This window comes from Centroberyx gerrardi, chromosome 2 (genome assembly GCF_048128805.1).
Source record: "Centroberyx gerrardi isolate f3 chromosome 2, fCenGer3.hap1.cur.20231027, whole genome shotgun sequence".
Taxonomy (NCBI): Eukaryota; Metazoa; Chordata; class Actinopteri; order Beryciformes; family Berycidae; genus Centroberyx; species Centroberyx gerrardi.
Window position 1 is genome coordinate 5,832,898 of NC_135998.1, and position 23,225 is coordinate 5,856,122.

The 23,225-nt window shown below is 40.4% G+C and overlaps 1 protein-coding gene across 1 annotated transcript in view; it reads left to right on the forward strand.

The window, feature by feature from the left end:
* The first annotated feature begins 1,086 nt into the window (after positions 1–1,086).
* il11ra (interleukin 11 receptor subunit alpha) overlaps positions 1,087–23,225 on the forward strand; it is a 108,447-nt gene continuing 86,308 nt past the window's right edge. The window contains exon 1 of the mRNA XM_071900866.2: positions 1,087–1,191. The gene's annotated coding sequence lies outside the window, so the exon portion shown is untranslated. The remainder of the gene's footprint in view (positions 1,192–23,225) is intronic.

The window sequence follows — 23,225 nt, forward strand, 5'->3', positions numbered from 1 at the left end:
TTTCTTAAAAAATAAAGCTCTACTAAAATTAAGCATGAGAAAAAAAAATACTCAACTGAAATAAAATAAAAACTGGAATGCATGGAAATGTTGAAACTAAACAAAAACTATAATTTCTACCTCCAAAACGAATAGAATTAAAATGAAAATATTTTATGCTTTCTTTTGGTTAAAGCCAAATTAAGAGTGGGGGACAGGAGGGAATTATGTAGAAATGAGTATCATTCACATTTACTAACATTACAATACAATACATAATATGAAACTCTGTGCTTGTACTTCTTTTTTATTTTTATTTTATTTTTAACACTGGACACATACAGAGAAACAGAGTACAGGCCTAAAAGTGAGTTTTGCCAGCGAGAAAACTCGTCAAGTAGTTGAATCACTGACATTTATCAATAAACCAATTGACCCCCTGCAGATATATTATGATAATTTTGTGCTAAGGGCCAGTAAAACTTTTATGAGGTAGTATGACATAGTATATGATGTAGTATAGCATGTATATGATGTAGTAAATTATGTATATGAAGGATGTATATGATGTGTATATATATGTAACATGTATATGTATATGTATGATGTATGGTATATGACATGTACATGATGCTATGTAAAGCCCTTGCCACTTGCTTGTGATAAAGGGCTATATAAATAAACAAGACTAGACTAAAAATCTTACTTCATTGCACCTTTAAACTGAAACAAAATAAAATAAAAAACAAAAACAAAACATCTCTGAAAATAGAGACTAAACTAAAGCTTGTAAACTCCATCTGAAAACTAACTGAAACAAAGCTAAAACTTTACAACTCCCATTTGAGAGCAAAATAACAATAAAAAAACATGGTAAACCTGCTGCCGACGACTTATCTTTCTTTCCCATGCCACATTCCTAATAATTCAGACCTGGGATCAGTGGTGATGGCTCAGCCTCCATAATCCCTTTACAGTAAAGCCCCGCCCACTCTGCTAATTGACTGACAGCAGGCTCGTCCAATGAGGGGGCGCGCCGTCCGGTCTGGCCTCCCTCCTCTCCTCCTCGTCCTCCTCCGCCGACTTTGCTGCTTTCCTGCCCCGCTAGTCTAACACCAGTCTCTCCGGGGAGCCGAAGAACAGCTCGACAAAGTCCCGATCATGGAAGGCGACAACATGAAAATGCCAGTTTGACTCGGGGAGATTTCCAAGGTAAGTTTGGTGATTTTAAAGCTGTTCAAACAGGGGAACATGGGGGCGGTTGCGGTCAGGAAGGAAGCTGTGTGATCAGCCCCGTGAAAGAAAAAAAAAAAAAAGTTTATCCGCTCCACTACACGGGACAGGACGGGACGGGACGGGACGGAACGGAACGGGACGGGGAGGAAATTTACTCCAGTGTTGTTCAGTATGGGAATGTATCACGCTTGTCTGGCTTCAAGAAGATCCCACTATAACCGGCTTGTTATAACGCGCCTTATAATTACACGCCTTATAATTATGCATGCAATAATATATTATAAAATGATAGTATCCCATTTTGCATTATAATTATTTGCTTTATAATTGCAAGATTAAGCTGAAGATCAGCTGCTTTCTGTAGCCTACTGTTGGCAAAACATGTTGGTGCAACTCTGTTTTGAGGATCAGACTGAAATTAGCCCCAGATGAAAGTAGTAGAAAATAGTAGAACACAAGCAGAGAGAATCAACAGGAGACTAGTTTTATATATTCCTCATGAAATGTGGCTGTATTTTTTTTGTTTGTGAGGTGAAACATTTGTTAGAATTAGTTAGACATTATTGAAAAATATTACTTCAATTAGTATTAGTTTATTGTATGTGTAGCCCACAGGTTGGTGACTGGTGTGGTTTGTGATCTGTGCGTTTGTGTATATGTTGCACTCTTTCTCTCTGTGTGTGTGTGTGTGTGTTTATAGGGGTAGGAAGAAAGGGAGTGCAAAACATCACAGGTATGATTGTTTTATAGAGATATGCTGCTGCTTCTTCTCTCACAAACACACACACACACACACTTGAATTTATCAGTAAATAAAGCATTTAAACCATGAGTCATCCAAACGACTTGTTGATGCGATAAACAACATTAGTCCCCTCTCTGCATTTTTTTTTTTTTTTTTTTATATGCACAATTATAGTTCCAATTATAGCAACAGGAAAGGTTAATGCACCGATATCGCAGCTAGAAACAAATACACACAAATGGAGGAGAGGCAGAGAGAGATAACGAGGAAAAGAGAGACAGATAGACAGACAGCAATACTGACAGAGAGACGGACAGACAGACAGACAGAGAGAGGGAGAGGGTCACACTACAGATGTGCATTCCTCTAGCCAGTTGAGTGATCGAGACTTTAAATAGAGCTTAACAGGAATGCAAACAGACCAAGCAGAAGAACGAGGCCTGGGGGCGTCTCAGGAGTAGGAGAGAGGAGCTAGGAGGTAAAAAGGAGGGAGGAGGTAAGAGGAGAGGAGGAGAGGCAGGGAGGCCAACTTGCTCAAAATTAGCAAAACTTATAATTTTTTTGTAATTTTCCCTACAGTAAAAGGGAAATGTAGGTCAAAGTTCATGCTAAAAAAGGGAGATAACATTCCATTTCACTCAACCCCGCCCCCCGAAAAATCCCCTTCCTCTGTTGTTATTGGCTACAAAGAAGTTCAATAGTAACTTGTTTAGGAGGGATATTTGAATACAACTGAACTTGCTTAAAGTGGCACTATAGGTAGCTTTGCACATTGAACTTCAATACTCAGAAATCCTGCACAGTGAGGTCAGTAAACGTCACACAGCAGCTCATATTCACCAATGTGAATTGACGCCGGTCTGTGATGCTTTATACCAAAGAAACCAAAGAAACGAGAGAGGAGAAGATCTAACGTTGGTGAGTCCAGCTTTCTCTGGACGGAGCGCTGCTCACTGCTGTTTAGGAGACAGTTTGGATTTCACTCTCAAGTTTGGATTCATCTCTTTTTCATTCTTCTCCTCCCACATATGGGAGGAGGAGAGACCAAACCTGACAGCAGGATTTAATTTGGGTAAATGAGGCGAATCAACAGGGTTTCAATTAGTGGAGACGGGACGCTCTTCTCTGTTGTAGCCACACTTTGTGATTCAGGCTGATAAGACAAGTGTAGTTTTACATAAAAATGTGGACTAGTGCAGCTTTAATATTACGCTTCTAAGTATGAAGGCCAAAGCCAAGGTGCTCAAATTCTAGGATAACCCTTTGTGTGTGAGAGAGAGAGAGAGATAGAGAGAGAGAGAGAGAGAGAGAGAAGCCTGGAAAGGATCGCAGAGCGAGGAGCAATGCCAGGAATGCAACTGCAGTCAATTATGTAGAAAATAATTAAGATTAAAGGGGGAAAAATCTGTTTTATTTTTTCTGTATGTAGTTCTTGAAACAGGAGCGTCTGCTGCCAGGATGTTTTGGCTCTGACCTTCACACTCTTGACTATCAGTTGCTTTTAATGTTGGTGAATAAAGGAAAGAATTTGGGAACTAACTAGGAATTTAAGCTCATTCCACTGTTGAATTCATCGCAATTTGCCCTTGATTGTCAGCTAAATAATTAAAAATTAATGTAGAGTTGGTCTGTTCAGTACAGCTGAGTCACGTTTTATGCTCAGTATCGCTGGCAGTTTGTCAATACTGACACCGGTTTCAGTACTTTAAAAATCAGTATCAGTTCTAGATTGATAGTTTTTGGATCAGTTAAGTTCAGCGCTGTTTAGTCAAACTCAGTCCAGTTCAGTTTCTTCTTTTATTTTAGTTCATTTCAGTTAAACTCACCTCAGTCCACCTCTTTCTAGTTTGAGTCCACTGGTTTGAGCAAGCTGCTGTTATTTAGTCTGCCTTTAGTGCCTGTTATTTGCCTTTTTCTCTGCCTGATTCCCTGCAGTTGGTTCTCACTGGCACTCCAATCTCTGCACCACTCTGGCCAAGAACCACACACACACACACACACACACACACACACAAGCATGCATACACCTTCACATAGACACACACTGGCACACATACATGCACTGGCACAAACTCAGGCCAGCAACGATACGATATATTTGTGCACACATACACACGCATGCACGCACACGCACACACACACACACAGCCAAACTCAGGCCAAGCCTCCATACTCTCTTCTCCACGCTCATATTTCACCAGTCATACAGAGAGGGCCCACAGCAATCAACTTTAAATTAGAGAGAGAGAGCTGCTCCAAGAAGTCGAACGCTGCTTGCCAGGTCTGAGGCCATACTTTCTTGGTGTGTGTGTGTACGTGCGTGCGCGCGTGTGTGTGTGTGTGACAGGCAGAGAGAGAAAAGGAGAGCGAGCCCCTGATATTAAACTAACATCCAGGGGCCCAGAGTGGGGTATTTCTCCTCTTTCTCTGCTGCTGCTCAGACTTTGAGCGAGCCACGCTCACGCTTATCGAAAACTGCACTCGGTTGTGGATTTGTTTAAACTTAACTAGGGAGAAGGTGACGAGGTCGAACAGAATTTTCCACTCAGATTTACCCAGTAATTGGTCAAATGATTTAAAGTGCACTTCACACAAAGGTGTAACATCACACTTAAAAGGACAAATTGACCCTCAGATCCTCTTACACTGTTACATCTCATCAATCTGTGATGTTCAGTGCATTACAGGAGTTATTTTGTGATGAAGTAATTAACTTTTTTGTTGAACCCACTTTCCCTCAACCTGCCTCTTCTACTTCCACTTCAGTCAGTGATTTCCTACATTTCCCAGAATGCCTTTTGACAACCCCCAGAAACATGGTTACCTTGCGAGGCAGCTGGATTTGCGAGATCACGATCACGCGAGAATCCATCTTGCCAGGTTTCAAGTTACACGTTTGTGGCCGAACCACAGTGGTTCGGACAAGTCAGCGTCCTGTGAGGGCAGCTATGGGCGTGGCGACTGTTCGTTCACAACAATGGCGGCTCCTATAGAGGCTAGTGTAGATGCTGCTATAACATCAGTTATTTCTGAACTGGAGAGTATTTCTTCATTGAAAGAAGAGCGAAGAACGGCACTGAAGGCAAGAATCGTCTACCGACATGCTAACTACATAGTTTGTTGTTGTCTTTCCTCTTCGGCGCTGTCCTACTACGTCATATGGTTCGTTGATCTGATTGGTTGAAGTTAGCCCGTGATAGACGGTGATAGACAGATGGTTCATCCAATCACCTGCCAAGTATTTTTTGAAAGTGCCTGCCCTTTTCCAAACAGTTTCCAAGGACGACTTCCCAGATGGTTCTGTGTAACAAACCATCTGGCGCGTCAGGTTAGAAACATGGGTGAACTTGTTGCTTTCAGCTGTGGGGTTTCATGTTTCGGTGGAAAGAACTATAGCGATAGCGGAGTGAGTCGCACTCTCTACTCAAAACCTGTCTTGTGGCTGCATTGCATTCTGGTCTCTCTCCTGCTCCTGTGGGTGGAGAAATTGGTCTCTCTCCTCTTCTACGATGGATTTCTCCCTGTATGATTGTTGAACGTCTCTTGGTGCAAAATGGCGGCTCTAGAAAGAAGCCCTCGCCCTTTGATTCTGAGGGACTGACACCAAAAGCTGACGTTTACCGCTGATGTTTTTAATTCTAAGATTATATGTTGGGTTTGCCTTTATTAGATAGTTGATAGTGAAGAGAGACATGAAACGTCTCCAATGGCTGTTGTTTTAAGAGTGTTAAAGTGTTTGAGGGTGGAGTTTTCCTTTAAATCAGACAGTGACAGCAATAAAGAGAGCAAGTTAAATTAATAACAGAGATAACTGCAACAGAGCACTCAAAAATAACTAATACATGTGTGTTACAGAAGAGAAAACAGAGCAAAAGTGATGTATGATGATCCCCTTTCCCCTTCGTCTCACCCAAACTGCAATTTTCGAACTATTTGGCTGCAGAAATACTGAGACACAAATCATCTAGAATGAATCAGGTCTTAAATGAGGCTGAGATTCAATCAGTCATTTGTGTTTACTTGCGTTTTCTTTGGTCATCCCTCTGATATTCACCTTCTAAGTGTTTAGTTCAGCAGTGGAAACTTCTGGGCCTTGTGAATCCAAGGTCCCCAGTTAAAATCCCTGACCAGCTGTACGGTCAATGTGAATGAGAAACACCCCCTCCCCTCCCCTCCCGTCCCTGAACACAACAACTATCACTGCGGTGCATGTGAGCGAGGCGTGTTAAACCCTCGCTGGTGTGGAATGTGTGTAGCTGAGAGTGAAGGTTGTGACAGACATGCATGTTTTTCGTCAAACCGTCCTTGGATAATCAGACATTAAACAAAAGTTTTGTTTTCCCACGCGCTCCTAGCCTAATATTCAGACTGAATATCCATTTTGTTCCCACTCCAATATTCAGCCTGAGATTTCCTCTTCGTTAGCCGTTTTCTGTGTGTGGGGGGGTTGATTTTCCCAGAACCGATCACTAGTGACTGACGTATCTGAACCAATCACTAGTGACTGACATATCAGGACGCTCTGATATTATTTTCAGTCACACTGATGCTGGCTGGATGTACTAACTTCACTAAGAATGTTGGTCGTTTCTGACAGAAATACAGTTTTTGCAAAGACAATATGTTGGTTAAGGAGGAGATTTCAACAAATATTATTCTGCTGAAACGGCAATGAAAAACTGTTGCACAAATGGTTCAAACTTTAGTCCCGCCCTCAAAGGCACTGACTGGCTCGATTGTTTCCCTGAGCGAGAACAAGCCGTTGACGAGGGCGTCACAACCCGGCTCGAGGGAAGGACAAAAATGGGAGACCACACATGGAACCAAATGTTTAACTTAAGATTTATTAATCAAAATAAACAAAATACCAACATAAAATATGCCTATCAGTAACATCAGTGGTGTATGAAGTGCATGGATGAGTGAAAGATGTAATGTAAGGTGTAGAAGAGAAACACAAAGTTAAACCCAAAGCAACACCAAACCTAACACCAAGGGAGAGAGAGACAGAAAGACTGAGTCAGTCAGCTTATATAGCTGAAGAGTCGGCCAGCACGGGTGTCCGATGTTACACCGACGATCCGCTCACCTGAAGGGAAGAACAGACAGAACTGAACTTCCTCCAAACACCAGACTCTGAATCTCTCGACAAAATCTGAAAAGTGGGTGGAGTGCAATTCAGGAGTCTGAAACCAGGCTAGGGCGGAACGATTTTGAAAAAATATCTAATTGCGATTATTTTGACTGAGGGAATGATAATTTTTACATCATTATTCTCATTTTCATTGAGGAACGTATTAAAATGATTTTGGTGTGATTTTTGCGGGGATCTGTACCAAACAAAGATGTTTTCTAAAGTCTGTAGAATATGATGTGAAGGCCAGGACATCTCTGCAGCACGACAATATTTCATTTAAAATGGTATTTTGACACACATTTCGCCTTTAACAAATATTGCGCCTAGCACATATTGGAAGTGAAACAATTGCAGTAGGCCATATTGCGATTTCGATAAAATTTCGATTAATTGTTCAGCCCTAAACCAGGCTAGCTGCTGTTGCACCCGTCACTTTACCCACTTTATCATTGTACCAGATATCTTATTATACCTCTAACATGATCTGCTACTTGGACTACTTTTTTGGGTGTTTTTAAGTCTTACATCCATGGCTGTATGCACAAGTGGGATGGGAGGGGGGTCATGTGTTTTTGTCATGTATTTTATCATGTGTCTTTCATGTTATATTACGCTTGAGGCCCTTGTTGTTAATGTTGTTCTGTTATGAGCACACCGATGATCTTGAATCAAACAAATTGGGTAGATGTAGACGAGACAATGGATCCGTTTCGTCAATTTATTTGTTCGCTCATTAGTTTGTTTGTTCATTCATTCACTCGTTATTCGGTCATTTGTTCGTCCATCGCTCCCCCTTGATATCTCAGACGCCACTGATGGGATTTTGATTAAACTTGGGGAAAATGATGCATCTCACCACTACATTACATACAGTTACACGTCAAAACAGGGTGACATATTTGTTTCTGATTGGCCCAGATGGGGACCGTATCATTTGTGGGGGACGTCATTTTTTCCGTTGCCTTACATTTGTTTATGAACTTAATACCATCATGTTATAAGATCCCTGTGTAAAAGAGTTGGTTTAAATCGTTTGATGTGAATGGAGTTACTGTCTCATAAGTGATAGTGAAATTGTAACTTTCTATTTCTGTAGGGTTTACACTTCTACAACTACACTGTTTCAAACTGCACTTACCTAATGGATCAGTTTCTAAACTAGGATGAGTTCAAAGTCATGTTTAGTTTATTTTACCCACTAACAGCCACCACGGATTTGTTTATTTAAGCTTAGTTCAGCTCAATTATTGACCATTTACTTAACCCCCAGTCCACAAATCTAAATATTAAAAAAGCACATTGCACTGTAGAGTTAGCAGATGTTGGCTCATCATAACTACTATGAAATGCCTCAGGTTTTGGATTACTTTTCAAGAGAGGAGACAGCAGGAATAATGACAGGAGAGGCACTGGGAAAAATGCAAGATTCAAACCAGTACAGTCATAATCAGTGCTCTTCAAGGTTAATACGTATATTATGTGGAAAGTCTGGAAAAGTAAGGAAAATGAATTTAAAACAATTCCAGATCTTGCATAGTTTGGGAATCGCACAAAATGTCTGTAAAAGTATGGAAAGTTTTGCTGTTCAGTCTCAATATTGGCCAGGAAACTTGGGGACACATTTTATAGTTGTGGACCCTCTGCCAATTCACATATTTGTTGAGGGGAAGAATCATCCTCAACTAAAGACATGTTCTAGTTTAGTCATATTGTTCACCATCTATGACCAATACATCTTAATGCTAACTGACCCAACTCTTCAAATGCTGGGACTTAGACAGTTTTGTTGAAGTATCATATCATATCCCTTGTTAGAGAAGCAGGCTTGTGACTGGAGACATGCTGGTTTGATTCCCTGCTGGTAAAATAATGAAAAGTAAAAAAAAACAAAAAACCATACTTTTGCACACCAGGTAGACAGCAGCTCCGTAGGAGGAAAAACATACAAACAACATAGAAAAGACTGCTTTAGACTTGCAGTTAAAACTTTATATGCAATGTTTCGGAGGTTCAATGTTGGAACCTCTATCTATCTATCTTGAAAAGTAAATGCATGGGCAATCTTAAAAAAAGAAAACAGAAAAGAAAGATGAAAATGGGTAATTTCAGCCGGGACGAATAGGATGTAGATACAAAATGCAGAATGCAACAAATATATTGAATATCAACAACTGTTTTTGTGAAGGCACGCACCGCTCAAATGCTCCAGTAGAAGGCTGTGGTTGAACTTGGCCGTTCCCAGGTTAAGCTGAACACGTGTAGTGAGTGAATAGCTGTGAAACAGGACAGAAGAAGAGCGCGCAAGCTCAGCAGATCTTCCTGGGCTAGATAAAGGTTAGAAACGGTCTTTTCCTTCCCAGGCAGATGTGCAGTAGACTGGGCCGCTGCAGGCTTCAGGGCAGGAAACTAACTTATTTATCTACTGGCCACAGTGACTGCTAAACACAACCCACCGGCTGCTTTCGCCATATTAGAAGATCAAAAAGAATTTGCACACTACAAAAGTAAAAAAACCAAAAAGAGGCTAGCTGATGCAAAAAATGCCAAAATATATTTACATAAAAAATGAAAAGTGCACAAACAGGAAACGTTTCAGTCCAAAGACCATCATCAGTTTTCGGTCCTTTGACCAAAATGTTTTCTGTTTCCGCGCTTTTATTTTTTGCACCTTTTTTTTTTCACCTTGTCACCATGTAAGAAAACTTTGGCATTTTTTGCATCAGCTGGCTTCTTTAATTTTTTTTTACTTTTATAGTATGCAAATTCTTGTTGATCTTCTTTGCTGTGAATTTTTGAATTTACGCACCTGAGACTTTTTCTTTATTTTTGGAATTGACAAAAACAGTGCAGACATTTTCACTTACCTATTTACACTTTCACCATTTCACCAGCCATCTAACTTTTGGAACAGAATGCGACCTCCACATCACGGCTGGTTACTTGCCAAACGGGCTAGTGGAATATATCAATTTACTAGCTGCAGCAGAGATTTACCAGCATTGGGTGCTGGGTGGTGTTGATTCCCACGCAGCGGGCGTCCATGTTTACCATCACTGACATCCTGACAATGTTCTGTTTGTGAACCCGATGTCTGACATGAAACTGAAGCAGTGCCTGAGCCGGGCACAGCGTCCCCCCGCTGATATGCCGTCTTGTTATTTGAAGAGGTTCATTAATGCAGACTCACTCTGTCCTCTCAGTGGGATTTATTTTCAGATCCAGGAGAGCTAGACTTCTGAGGAGATGAAGAAGAAGAGGAGGAGGAGGAGGAGGAGGAGGAGGAGGAGGAGAGATGGAGCTCTTGTTCCTTGTCTCTGATCAGCCTAGCTAGTTGTGGTATGCTGTGGTTTGGTTTGTGTCTCCATTACAAGCCACCGAGCCAAAACACTCTCTGATTTGAAAATAAAGTGCGCCTTATGCACTCAGAGTCAACATTTAGCTCCAGTACTGAAGTGAGAGACCAGTGAAACAAACAGCAGACACTTTGTAGTTTGATTATTTTTCTCCAAATTGTTTGTGAATTATTGAAACAAAATGCTTCAAAAACCTTTTCCACAATATACAGGAGAATGAATAATCAATAAACTTCAAGTCGTAGCTTGTAGCCAGCTTTGGCCCGGTCCGGCCTGATTAATTAAACATGACTGACTGACATGGTCCACCTAAGTTTGGCCGTGCTCTACAGACAGTGGAGAGGCTTCGAGACAGACAGGCTGTGGCACGACTAATCCCCAGACGGTGCATACACTGCAGAAACTGACAGACTTGTTCAGTTATTTTATCTTGTATCCTGACTTATCAAGCTTATTTTATGATTTTTTTGGGGGGGGGAATCTTACTGCACTCACTAATTTTACTGGTTTCAGCAAATTTGTCTTTTTTTCAGGAGAATGTAACTTGTTTCAGGACGTTTACTTATTGTCTTGGAGAAAGTTTCTTGTTTCAAGATTTTCTGCATTGTTTTATGATGATTTCTTGAAAGAAGTCATATTGGCATGAATCAAGTGAAATTTATTGAAACCAGCAAGATTGCCTGCCAGTGCAGTGAGATAATTTGACTAAAAATATCATGAAATAAGCTTGATAGGTCTGGAAACAAGTTAAAATCACTTGACACATGACTACATTTTTTGCAGTGTAATTCTGCCACTGAACAAGGGAAGACACGTCTCTAATGTTAGAGGAAGGAGCTTGTGGCTGTCAGGTTGCAGGTTCCAATCAAAGACTGGCTGCGATGATCTGAATTTAGGAATAAAACGAGGCACAGCGGCCTTACACCTGTCAACTGTTGCTGAAAAATACCCCTGAACTTGAACTGAACCCCACCTGCTCTACTGGAGCTGCTCATTGGTCAAACCTGCCAACCTTGAGAGTCCAGAAATAGGAAGGTTGTCTAAACCAAAGCAGGTGGGAGGCGGTTAACATTCAGCCACCTTATCTCCTGCTTTCTGGTGAGTTTTTATGCATAGAATAATGAAAATACAGAATGAAATCATCTTTTAATTTCTTGTAAATGGAAGAAATTTGTCTTGCACATGCATACAACTGCCTAAAATTACAATATTACCATACTACACACTAAACTACACTACTACTTTTTTTTTTTTTTTGCCTAAATCAAATTAAGCCTGTGGCAGAAAAGAAGATACTGGTCTGAATGTGAGTCAGTCTCATTGACTCCCAGCCAAAACAGAAGCAGTCTAGTCAGCCTGACAGGATTTTCAGTGAATTAGTTGGACGTGAGAACCATCGCTTCACCTTTGTACTGTTTTGTGTGCTAATACTGTAACCATGGAGACCGCATTTTTGGTGTAAAGGATTTTGTTGAACTGTTTAGAAACAGCAGTGATCAAATAGGGCCTAGATTTTTTTGTGTTACTGTTTTTACCAAATACAGTAAATGGGCAGATTTTGAAATGTGATCAGAATATGGGAGAAAATCAGGAGAAACGAGGCCAAAAACGGCGGCAGACGGCCATGAAAATCAAGAGTCTCCCGGGAAAATTGGGGAGGGTTGGCAAGCATGCTAACAGCACAAGACTGTGGTTGTACTGGGCAGTTTCCTGGAAAATGTGTATGTGTGTGTGTGTGTGTGTGTATAACTCTATGCTACTTCTCCCCTAGGCCGCTGCTGTATATTAGAGTGTGTTCACAGTCAATTTGCCTGGTTAAAAGCCTTTATCACCACTGTGTGCACAAGAGACATGGTGGTTTTGCATATGCAGACCTGTTGTTCTTCTGTGGGCTCTCATCGGCATGTTATTTGGAAAGGATACAAACTGTAATGCTACTTTTAGGCTTGATTCATGAATGTTGACTTTCATAGTTTATACTTATACTTATTTTAACGGACAATACGTGGCGTCATTTAGTTATACAGCCATTTACTTTGGTCTACATCTAGTTTGTGTTTCCCCCAATCATTTTGCAATGCATGCTGTATGCAACAACATTTACAATGTTATAAAACAATTCCTAGATATCGGTTAACATCTCAAAAAAACACATTTTAGGATTTCTGACCCCTTTAAAAAATGTTGGTATTATCCTTTAAGTTGCTCTGGATAGGAGTTTCACCTAAAAAGTGTAATAGGGTGGCAGAAGGGCTGCACGATATACCAGAAATTGTCTCCAAGTTTGGCCAACTTTGCATAAACGGTTTCATTTGTGTTGCTTCAGTTAAACTGAGAGTCGCACTTCAAAGTAGCAGAGCGAGTGTTGAATCAGCTGTGTCAAGGCAACTAAAGAAGGACAGTGTATGACTGAAAGTAAAGTGGGTTTACCTTCAAAATAAAAGTGCAGCGTGTAATCAGCTGTGTCAAGCCAGGCAGAGATGGCCAAATAAGACCGAAAGTAAAGTGGGTTTACCTTCAAAATAAAAGTGCAGCATGTAATCAGCTGTGTCAAGCCAGCTACAGATGGACAGAATATGACCAGAAGTAAAGTGGGTTTACCTTCAAAATAAAAGCACAGCGTGTAATCAGCTGTGTCAAGCCAGCTAGAGATGGACAGAATATATCCGGCAGTAAAGTGTTTTTACCTTCAAAATAAAAGTGCAGCGTATAATCAGCTGTGTCAAGCTAGGCAGAGATGGCCAAATAAGACCGAAAGTAAAGTGGGTTTACCTTCAAAATAAAAGTGCAGCATGTAATCAGCTGTGTCAAGCCAGCTACAGATGGACAGAATATGACCAGAAGTAAAGTGGGTTTACCTTCAAAATAAAAGCATACTTTTTATATTCATGACACTAATGGTGAATGTAGTATTTTCTGCACCAGGGTGAGAAAAATAAACAAATTATCGTTTCGTTTATCGTTATTGAGGTAAATGTGACAGTATATAGTGACACAGCTCACCTTCTCACCCATTGTAAGTCTCTCTGGATAAGAGCTTCAGCTAAATGTCTAAAATTCAGTAGTAAAATGTATCCAAGGGAGAGAGTGGTACGCTATGTGTTTTGATAGAAAGAGAGCTTGAATTTTATTGTATGTGTGCTGGTCCGGACCGCATGGTGTTAAAGTGTTTTTGTCGGGACAGGCTAACTATTTTTACTGGACTGGTCATACATAATTGATAGGCGAGTCAGTTCAAATGATACGAGAGGCAGTTGTGATGTAGTAAAGAGTCTCTCAGGCAGCGAAAGTGTGTGTTTGGTATGTGTGTGTGTGTGTCTAAGGAATGTGTGGTTGTGTTTTCATGCATGTGTGTTGCACGTTTATGTGTGTCTAAAGAATGTGTGGTTGTGTTTTCTGTGTGTGTGTGTGTGTGTGTGTGGTGTAGTATTGTATGATGACATAATTATGTTGGAATGTCTATGAAAGATAAGTATGAACCTGCTCCAACCTTTTCCTTCTCTCTCTCTCTGTCATCTATCTATCTCTCTCTCTCTCTCTCTGTCTGTCTCACTCTCTTTTCATCTCTTCTCTTTTCTCCCCTTTCATTTGTTTTCTCCCTCACTCCCTTATGCCCGCACCTCTTTCTCTTTCCCTCTTTTCTTTCTCGCCCTGTTCCTCTTTCCCTCTACCTGTCTGTCTCAGTTTCTTTTGCTCTTACTCTGTCTCTCTCTCTCTCTCTCTCTCTCTCTCTCTCTCTCTCTCTCTCTCTCTCTCTCTCTCTCTCTCTCTCTCTCTCTCTCTTTTTTTTTCATCTCTTGTCTTTTCTCCTCTTTCATTTTTTTTTCTCTCTCACTCCCTTATGCCCACACCTTTCTCTCCCTCTTTTCTTTCTCTCCCCATTCCTCTTTCCCTCTACCTGTCTGTCTCAGTTTATGTTGCTCTCTCTCTCTCTCTCTCTCTCTCTCTCTCTCTCCCTCCCTCTCTTTTTCTGTTGTGTTTTTGTTGTCTTCATGGAGTGTTAGCAGTAAGTTGTATCTCTTAAAGGAGGATAAATGGATGGCATCGTAGCATGATGATCATATCTGACTTGGCAGGCAGGTGACAGAGAGAAATGATTGAGAATGCAGCCAACAGTACATCAGTAGTGTCTCTCAGGCTGCGTTCACACTGCAGCTGAAAGTTTCCAAAGTCAAATTTTTTCCCTCATGTGACTCAGATCTGATGTTTTCTAGTCAGTGTGAACAGCAAAAAGTTGCATAGAATCTAATTGTTTCACTTCCAATATGTGCTACAAAATCGGATTTCCAGGCATGCGCCTTGTATTTGAAAGCTCAAATGGGAATTTGTCAGCGTTGCCATGACAATAAGTAAATCTTACTTCATTCACCTGAGACAGTTGTCATCATTTTGGTGCCCACAGCAGCTTGGCTGAGACAGCGTTAGCATGGAGGACAACGAGACAAAAACAATGGGAAGAAAGAGAAAGAACCAACTTGATTGGTATTTGGGGAAACGCCTCAATTCAGTCAAAACTTTAAGGAACATAACCTAATCAATGTGTTGGAAACAAGCCTAGGTACAGGGGCGGAAATCACGGGGGGGACAGGGGGGTCCGGACCCCCCCTTCCTGGGACTAACAGAGAGTTGTCCCCCTCAATATATCATTGTAAACATAACTATATAATTTTAAATAATATAATAATATGCATTGAAAGCACTTATGCTAATTATAGACGCAAAACAATGCGTTTTTAAGTTTCGAAAGATTGAGTCCCTCTCTCATACGCCTCACAGTGGTTTGGTCCACTGCCTACCTGCCTCCCCGAACCCCCACACACACACATTAGCCCTCGGTACGAGTGTGTGTGGAGGATCTCTGGAAGTGTGTCAGTGGTGGCAGACCTCCAGTAAGTAGCTGAGGTTAACTTAAAACAAAGGATGTGTCAGACATTTTTCTTTACTTCTACCACTCAATAGAATAAAACACATTCACAATTGTAATCAGACTACATTTTGTTCCGTTACCTCGCGGTTGAATCTCGTGCGTCAGCGTGTTGGTACGGAGCAGCCGCGTCTCCTAATGCATGTGTGTGTATGAAGGCAGGAGGTCTATCCACAATTAAAATCCTCATAACTCGCTGAATTTTCGACCGATTTTCAAGCGGTTTGGTTTGTTACAAATGCCAGACATGTATTTATGATACAGGATAGTTGGTTAAATTAAAATGCGGGATTTCATACCAAAATACTTTATCTTTTGTAGATGGTAACAGTAATATTTCTATAATATAATATTTAAGATTAACTTACCCTATGTAATTAGGTTCTAAGTATATTATTTTTTTCTTACTGCATGTAAAATGGCTGCCACTATGTTATTTTGTTCATAATTTTGGAAATAAATGAAGACTTAATTAATAAAAAAGACATAATTACAACAAACATTATGTTAAATATAAGTACGTTTCTGGCAGGCTTCATAGCGTTCTGGACTTTTACACATTGACAGCAAAACATTAGAGATCTGCTTTTTCGGGAAAACAAAATCTAATTAGGCATATATTAGCTTTAGTTCAGTTAATGGGTGTTGCATCTCACCTACTACTGTAAATAACCTGCATGCTGTGTGTGTGTGTGTGTGTGTGTGTGTGTGTGTCTATTTGTCAGCCAGCCAGGTCAGTTAAAATGGCAGAGAAAAGAAAAACAGACATCCGATCATTTTTCAGTGCACCGAAACGCCAAGTAGAAAGACCCCAGTAATATCAAAGGCAATTTGATAAAATCTTCATAAGAAAGGAATGAAGTGCTTATGGAAATGTTTCATAATGGACCTCTATATACATTTAATACAACAGTACTTTTGGCGGCACCTTTGGTGTCCCCTTCAGGAATTGCTCTTGAGAAATTTTTCTGTTTATTGTCCCCCCCAACAGTGAAATGAAATATCCGCCCTTGCCTAGGTACAAAAACTGATGTGACGTCTTTTGTTATTGTGAGTCTTTTCAACATCGCTGTCAGTTCATGTTGGTATCAGATATGGATTACATCCTAGACTAGAGATGAACAGTCATCCAAAAAAATCAGATATGAGCAGCAGTTCACAATTGAGCATGAAGGCCTGCAGTGTGAACCGAGCCTTAATGCTATTCTGATACAGCCATTTGAGCACATTGATCATTCTTTACTTATTATAGTATCTACATTCTCTTTGATTATTGTACTTAAATCACAGGTAGAATCTCAGTAGTTACACATGATATAGCAATAATAAAGAAAGGTTACAACCCATATAATTTAATAATTGCTGGTTGATATAATAATGTATTACATTATCAGGAAAAAACTATTACAATATTGCGTTTTATTACATTTTTGGCTCATTTAGCGGGACATTGTATTACATTTTGATTCGTTATTACATCAACTGGCAGTTATTTCATTATCAGTTGCTGAATTATCAGTCTGTCCACCCTCCAGCTAACCTGCATGTGCAAGTGTTTCGAAAGATTGTTTATTGGGGATGCAGCAGCAGTACATTAATTATTAAAAAGTGGGACTTATATGACTCCCTTCCCCCTGACATTAACATGCCTCAAGGGTGATCAGAGTGTATTTGGATAGAGCAAAAAACACATAAAATCCAGGTGCAAATACACCCAAGATGTAGGATCTGATAACCCAGCATGCAAATGAACCTCAGACCGCAAGTGGTCAGAGAGACATTTAGCCTTTGTTGTTATATTTAACAACAAAGTGTTAATGCAGTGTGTCTCCAATTTACGCAAGGCAAACTACGTAAATGGAAATAAACCTTTGTGTGCGGATACAACCAGGACATGCATGCAAATCAAACAGACAGCAGGCAGCTGGCAAAGTAATATTTCAACAGGAGGAGACTGATATCAGACAGAATTGTCAACTCATTACACTCCATTTCCATCTTCAGTCTGACATTGCCTCCACTCTAACCGCTTTCCGTGGGGGAGGGGGATTCGATTTTCCCTAACCAATCACTAGAGACCAACGTATCCGCCTGAATCTAACGTCATTTTAAGTCGACACTGATGCGAAAAAAAACATCTCCCCTTTGAATAAATGCCTTCAAAGCAGAGTGCTGTTCGGATTTCAAAGTAATTGGTACTTTTAATGGATTTAGAACAGCCTCGATAGCAGCGTCTACCTTGTCTACAGCGGTCGCCATTGTTGTTATTACTCCTCCTTGGCTCCGCCGCACAGCTTCACAACACTTGACAACAGCTCGACAATGGCGTTAGTCCCTGATTGGTTAATCGTTAGTCCCCCCCCGGCGCTCATTGGACCGATCATTTTTCAACCGAGAGAAACCGCTGTTTCATGTCACGATGCCAGACCAGAAGCAGTCAACTCGGTGGAGCGGGCGGATTCAAAGGTCTGGACCCAGGCGAGGAGGAGACATGAGTGGCACTGCTTTGTTTTCGTGGGAGATTGAGAAATCTGAATTAAGTGTGTATACGGGAAATGTATTTTAATGATAAATGAAATATGGCTAAATCATATGTAGGCCGCATCTGTACCATCCCGTTTAATTTGGTGACAGTGTGCTTGTTTTGGATCTGGTCTAGGTATTGTAGTTGCACGGACTCATCATTTGACTTCACTCATACTATGCCATCACATAATTTCTCTCCTCTATTTCTATCTCTTTCTTTAAAAAGAAACAAACACAAACTTATAATTGCTTTTGGAGCGGTTTGTTCTGTCTATCTAATCAGATTAGAGATTCTATTCTAAAAGCCCTTGTAAGGAAAGAGTGGTTTTGTAAAATGTTAGTTGATTAAAATAAGCCTTAATTTGTGAAGCATGAAAACACTTAATAACAGTACACTTGTCCAAAAAGAAAAAAAACAAAACATTTTTGGGGAATGAGTGGCTTTGGAAGTTCAGCTGATTAGAAAAGGCCTGAATTAAGTAAGGCTAGACTCTTCTAAATAAATTTAAAAAATCCTCAGAATGAGTTACTTAATTTAACTTAATTTAGGGTAGACTCAGAATTAATTGCTTGTTGATTACAATTGGCCTGAATCTTTTCTGTGTTCTGAGCTCAAACTTTATCAAACGCACTTTGATGAAGCAACCGATCACAGTTGGCTAAATATGGCATCGTGTGTCTGCTACAGTAAGCTGTTGCATCAAGTTTTTCTCCTGAAGTCAGTATTCTGTTGAAGACGGGTGTGTGTTGGTAGTGAGTCAAGCAGGCACTGCTGACGTCAGCGCATTGCATTAACACTGCACTGCATGTGTTAAAAGTTGGCTGGGCAACTTTCCAAATGTTTATTGTTTCAATCTGAAACAGATAAAAGAGTATTTGATTCTCAGCATTTGCTTTAATTTGCTCCGAGGACCAGATGTGTGGCGTTAACCGTCGTCACTACAGTGTCAGAGAATTGATTGAACACGACGTTGAAGTCATCATCCTCTCTAATAGTTAAAAAATATATATATCTTACATCTATCACAGATTGTGCGACTGTATATTGTCTCTATTTTAAAATCTATTTTTCTGTTGTCTTTTGGGTCTTTCTCTTTTGTATACATGTTTTGATGACTGATGTTAATAATTAGTAAAGTTGGTATGTATGTTTTATGTGAATTTATTTTATGACTTATTGAAATTAAGGGGAGGACTTTGAATAAGCCTATAGCTGTTGTGCAAATAAACTGAAACTGAAACTGTCACTCATCAAAACTTGCTGCATTTATCCTGCATCTATCCTTAATTATTCACAGACAGCTCTGTCCTGAACATCATACAGCAGAACCAAATGAGTGTCTCGTAACACAAAACCGTAGCATCTCTCAACCATGTAGTTACCAGATCCTTCTTTTCAGCTTCCAGCGGTCGAAAAGAGCCTCAACTAGATTTTTCCAAACAATTCCTCTTGGTGGACGGAGCCAAAGTGCAGCAGTAGTTAAGCGAGCATGCAGCACAGAGCATGACTCTATCTATATCTATATGACGAATTCAGCTGTTAAACCTTTAGGCCCAAACCATCATCCAAATGCAGACCGTGCAGCGCTGCCGCCGAAAACTAAAACAATGGATTGGAGGGAAAAACAGAACCTTTAATATAAAGACTGCTAGTTATGTGACAGCTTTACGACAGTTTATGATATGTTTTGGAGCTGTGGAAGGATGATTATGTTTTGTAATGTTAAGATTTTGGTTTGGAAGTAAGGTTTTGAAAGATGAAAATATCATCATTCATTTCATTTCATTTCATTTATATAGCACTTTTCAAAACAAGGTTACAAAGTGCTTCACACAATAAAATAGAAAAGTATAAAAGATGATAATGCCAATAGCAAAACCAACATAAAAAAGTCTTCTCTATCTGCAAGTCACACTCTTCAAGCGTGAATATGCTCAAAATTCATAATGTGAAAACAATCCAGGACCAGAACTTGGACTTCAGTGTAATTTTACAATACTGAGAGTGTATAAAAAAAATCTATTTTTCTGACTAGGAGATCAATGAGTAATCTATTACTATTATCTTTCCCTTTTGCCATCATCTCACAAAAATAACTGCAAAATAACTGTACAACTACTGAGATGGTGCAGACAGGATGGATCCAGGCTGTGTATCTGTACTTCATGTTGCCTCATGTTCAGTAAGGCCAAACTACGTGTGGCCTTACTAAACTTGTAAACTTAGAGGTATGTGTTATGAACATAGCCGGTACAGCCTCGTCTTTGTCTGTCATAGAGAAACTAGTGAGATTATATAGAGATTTTCTTCTGGCTGCGAGATTCACGAGGAATTTTAGCCGCTAAAATCTCCCTCCCTCTGAGAAACACTGCCTTTGATCTTACACAGAGGTTTTTTTTTATCTGCCCTGTGGATCTGACAAGACACACACACACACATGTACACACAATGTCTCAATACCAACAAACTTTGAAACCGAATCATGGTGGCGCACTGTAAATCTAGCCTCTATCTGCCGTGCTATCTCAAGCAAACTGGTGGGATAGTGGGCCGGCTGTGAGCCGGGTCTCTGCTGGTCTCTGCTGGTCTCTGCTGCAGGCCTTTGTCATTAGTCGCCACTCTATTCTCTCTGGAAGAAACATCTCCAACAGTTTGTTTTGCATCATGCTGCCAACCAAGAATTCAGACAAAAGATTCGGCTATTTATATTTTAGTTTGTTTTGTTTTTATTTAACCTCGCCCGGGCCCCTTCTGTCTGCCGATAAAGGCCCAAATCTTAACTCCTCAGCTTATTGGTTCATGCGAGGTGTGTTTGCTCTGCTGTCTGGATGGGGCTGAATAGTCTCACTGTAGATTCGGCAGTGCGCAGTGCAGATCGGCTCTTTAAGCGTTTCGCCTCCAGCCCGACATATATGGGGTCTGTTTGGCTCGCTGAATGCTCGCCCTGTAGGTGCTGCAGTGTGCGGCGCAGGCCAACTCTCTGTGTGTGTTTTTGCTTCAGCCTGACAGACTGTATATGAGGTCTGTGTGCTTTGCTGCCTGATCTCGTCGCTGCGTCGAGTCTGTGAGAGTTCGCTTTGGCTTGGCGTGAACGCCGAGCGCCAAAAGCGTTTAGACAGCAAAACATTTTAGTTTCTAAAATGTTTGTTGTGACAATGATGGAATTCCTCAACTTGAAGCTTAAAGATTGCACTGTGAACACATGGGAATCGCATCACTTCACAACCAAAGTAGTGTTGTCATGATACCAGACTCGAGTCACATGAGTTTGACTCAAGTCCCAGTTTTAATTGCTTGAGACTTGATGCATGAAGAGAATGCTTGACACTTGACTTGGTGACTTGGGACTTGACTCTGACTTGTACTCTGATGACTTGAAAAGGTTCCTAAAGTCTTGACTTGAGATCTTGTGTTTGTGTAAATGACTTAGATTGAAAGTGATGAGATTTGTTCCAGCAGACGACTGAATTTAAATTCTGTTTTCTGAATTTGTATGGAATGATTGAATTTATTGAAGTTGAAACTGATTATAGAAATCAAACTCATGATGCTCTTACCAAGTTTTTATCCTATTAAAACCATATTGCATTGAAAAGTCCTAGATATTTAGTTTTCTTTAAGATATTAAATTGATACTGGACTCTTGATTTGTTCTGACTTGACTTGCTGTTCTACATTTAGACTTCAGACTTGACTTGAGGCTTGTGCTTCAAGACTTAAGACTGACTTGGGACTTGAGCAAAGTTGACTCTGTCACACCTCTGTTACCAGAATTGTGACGTTGACATCAATACTAAGTTTCATATCTTGTAATTCAATAGGAATACGATGCCACGGCAAACAAGAAAAACTAATCAATGTGTTTCCACATTTGACCCGGACAGTTCTGCTGCACTGTCTGTGAGTTTTGATGTCGGCCTGTAAGAGAAAAGAAATAGTAAGAGAAATAGTTCCATATTTGGCTTCTGGCACCAGTTTGTCATTTCAATTACGTGAACTGGGATCCAGTTCAAGATGTGGTGGGCTGCTTGACGCTTTTGCCATGTTTTCAGCTATTTCAACTGTTAAATTTTGCGCTGGCTGCTGTCTAAGAGCCAGACTGCAGCTCTGTCTACTCCAATCCTTCTTATTCTAACTATTCCAAACCGCACACACACACACACCCTCTGGACGTGAAGCTGAAATTGAATATCAGCTTGCATAACACATTTGGTGAATGTATTCAACGTTTGTAAAACTCAGTGTTGAATTCAGTCTTTCACTTGAGATTTATTTTATTTATTTATCCTTTAGTTAACCAGGTGAGTCCCATTGAGATCGAAATCTCTTTTTCAAGGGAGCCCTGGGAGATACTAGCTGTAAGATCGAAAACCTCCAGTGAGAAGAAAGTCAACTCTTCAGCTGGATGCACAATTTCCAAGGCGCTCTTAATTCCAGTAAGGAGGGAAGAGACTAAAAGATTTACTGTCATGGCAGCACACATCACACATCTGGGACAATAAAAATTGACTTGACTTGGCTTGGAGTCATCGTGTTTCGACCATAAGATCTTCATCAGGGCAGGACTGGTGTTGGTGTTGAAGATATTGAAGTAGTGTCGGAATTTTGGTTACCTTGACAACACTAATCCAAAGTAAAATGAGATCAGAAAATGAGTTGCTGCCCAAACACTGTAGATCATCATTTATCTGATTTGGCTGATGGATCAACACTGACTGTCTGCTTAAGCCTGGCACACACACACTCACACACACACACACACACAGAAAAATAAAGGTGCGAACTGGAACTGAAAATGGTTCTTCATATCAAGGACCCCTAATTTAGTCCACATTAGAGAAACGGACCCCCATTTGATGAGATTTTGTCTCTTGGACCCAAATCTGAGAATACTTTTATTGTTAGATATGATTTTGTCCAGAACTCCATGACTATCTGTATTGTAGGTAGAGAGATAACAGAGAATTTTCTGGGGACCCCCTGGAACCCCCTCAAGGACCCCTAGTGGTCCCTGGACCCCATGTTGAGAACCACTCTGTAGAACCATTTTGAGCTCCAGTTTGCACCTTGTTTTTTCTGTGTGTAGGAGATGTAGTGTTGTGTTTTTTTTTTGGTTTGTTTTTAATGAACTGCAGAGTTGTTGTTGGCTGAGTAGATCTGTCCTGTCTGTTTTTTCTGAGCTGATGCATCTTAATGAGGATCTCTAGAACAGATCAGCGTTGGCAAAACATGTCCGCCTGCCTGTCTGAGTTGCCAGGTGGGCTGGATTTGCATGTACGGTTATTATTCACCTGCTTATTGAACCAGAAACACTTTTGATCCAG